Genomic DNA, 2,557 nt, shown 5'->3' on the forward strand with positions numbered 1-2,557 from the left:
TAGTACTTCATTCTTAACAACTTCCTTCATATGTGGATTTAACCTTCTTTGTGGTTGTTGATATGCTTTAGCATTTTGTGGGTGTCCCTCCTCTCTCGTAAAAAATAAAAATAAAAAACTTTATGTGTGCAAATTAAAGGATTTATACCTTTTATATCTTTCAAAGCCCATCCAATTGCATTTTTATATTTTTTAAGTAATTTAATTAAATCTTCTTCTTGATTTGGTAGAAGAGTGGAAGAAATTACAACATGAAATATTTTATTTTCACCAAGAAATACATATTTCAATTCTAATGGTAAAACTTTTAATTCAAGTTTTGTATTATCATCTTCTCCAAAATTATTTTCATACTCAAAACTTTCTATTGAAAAAACTTATGATTGTTGATTTAAGTTTTCTTCTTGTATATTTTCTTCCACAATTATTTCTATTTCATTATCATATTCATTTTTATTTATACTTGGTTGTTTACATAAATTGAACACATTAAGTTCTAGAGTCATATTTCCAAAAGACAAGTTTATTATTCCATTTCGACAATTAATTAAAGCATTTGAAGTTGCTAGAAATGGTCATCTCAATATTACTGGAATTTCGTTATGTACTTCTATTGGTTGTGTATCCAAAATAATAAAATCTACATGATATATAAATTTATCAACTTGAACCAACATATCTTCTACAATACCTCTAGGTATTTTGATTGACCTATCCGTCAGTAAAAGAGTAACAGAATTGAGTTTTAATTCTCCTAAATTAAGTTTTTCATAAACTGAATAAGGAAGTAAATTCACACTTACTCCCAAATCTAACAAAGTTTTTTTAATTTTATTTTCTCCAATAATACATGAAATTGTTGGACAACCAGGATCTTTATATTTTAAACTAGAATTGTTTTGAAGAATAGAACTTACTTGTTCAGCCAAGAATGATTTCTTCTTCACATGCAATTTTCTCTTCACAGTACATAAGTCTTTTAAAAATTTTGCATATGAAGGTACTTGTTTAATAGCATCTAATAATGGAATATTTATCTTTACTTGTTTAAAAACTTCATAGATATTAGAATCATTTTTTTTGTTTTTTGTGATTTGTTAATGCATGAGGAAATGATGGAGGTTTATTTGATTCATTTACTATTTCAGATGATTTATCATTCAACATATTATTTTTAGAATTTAAGGTATCATCATTATCAAAANATATAAATTTATCAACTTGAACCAACATATCTTCTACAATACCTCTAGGTATTTTGATTGACCTATCCGCCAGTAAGAGAGTAACAGAAGTGGGNTAAATTTTATTTGATCAATTTTATCATTATTTAATTCTTGATTTTGATTTTTAGGATTAGGTTGAAATTGAGATGGAAATTTTCTTTTTTCATGAATATTAAGTGCAGATGCAAATTTTGCAAGAGTTTCTTTCAAATCACTCATAGATTGACTGTTTTAAATATTGATAGACTCTTGCTTTTTGATAAATGCATGAATTACATCTTCAAAGTTTTTTTTGGAGGTGTAACATATGGAATATAACCTTGATGATTTTGAAAATGTTATTGTGAAGGTTGTGCATTATTATCATTCTTCCAACTAAAATTAGGATGATTTTTTCATCCAGATTAAATGATTGTGAAAAAAGATGTAGTATTGATTTTTTATAATTGTTAACATAATTTGCTTGTTCATAGAGACATTTTTTAAATGAAGGTAATGTTGAACAATCTTTTGTTGAATGATCATGTGTATCACAAATATGACAAACAATTTCTTGAATACTTTTTAATTGACCACTCTTTTTCATTTCTAATGACTCAATTTTTCTTGCTAAAGATGCAAGTTTAACTTGAATATCTATATTATCTTTAAGATTATAGATATCACCCCCCATTTGTTGAATTATTGATTTTAGTTGTTGGTGGTTCTATTGTACCTATATTATCTCAATTTTGAGCATTTTCTGCTAATGAATCCAAATATTCCATAACTTCATTTTGGGTTTTATCTTCAAAAGTTCCATTACACATGAATTCTATCATTTACCTATTTTTAGGTATTAGACCTTCATAAAAGTGAGAAACTATTCACCATGTTTTAAAACCATGATGTGGGCATGTATTAAGTAATTCTTTATATCTATCCCAACATTGATAAAATGTTTCTCCTTGTTTTTGAGAAAAAGTAGTAATTTGTCTTTTAAGAGAGTTTGTTCTATGGGAAGGAAAAAACTTTTTGAGAAATTGTTGTTGCATTTCTTCCCATGATCTTATTGAACTTGATCTCAAATTTTTTAGCCATGTTTTAACTTTATCTTTTAAAGAAAAAGGGAAAAGCTTTAATCGAACTATATCTATGCTACAATTTTGATCATTATAAGTGTTACAAACTTCCTCAAATTCTCTTAGATGTAAATATGGATTTTCAGAATCTAAGCCATGAAAATTTGGTACAAGTTGAATAATTTGAGATTTAAAGTTGAAATTAGATGCATCAGAAAGAAAAACTAAACAAGATGGGGCACTAGTTCTAATAGGGTTCATATGGTGCCT

General features: G+C 26.6%; 1 non-coding gene across 1 annotated transcript; it reads left to right on the top strand.

Moving 5' to 3' along the window:
- The first annotated feature begins 2,105 nt into the window (after positions 1–2,105).
- LOC140991331 (small nucleolar RNA R71) lies at positions 2,106–2,212 on the top strand. The gene has a single exon (XR_012177840.1). It is a non-coding gene; the product is annotated as a small nucleolar RNA R71 (small nucleolar RNA).
- The last annotated feature ends 345 nt before the right edge of the window (positions 2,213–2,557 follow it).

Source organism: Primulina huaijiensis, chromosome 1 (assembly GCF_012295235.1).
Source record: "Primulina huaijiensis isolate GDHJ02 chromosome 1, ASM1229523v2, whole genome shotgun sequence".
NCBI lineage: Eukaryota > Viridiplantae > Streptophyta > Magnoliopsida > Lamiales > Gesneriaceae > Primulina > Primulina huaijiensis.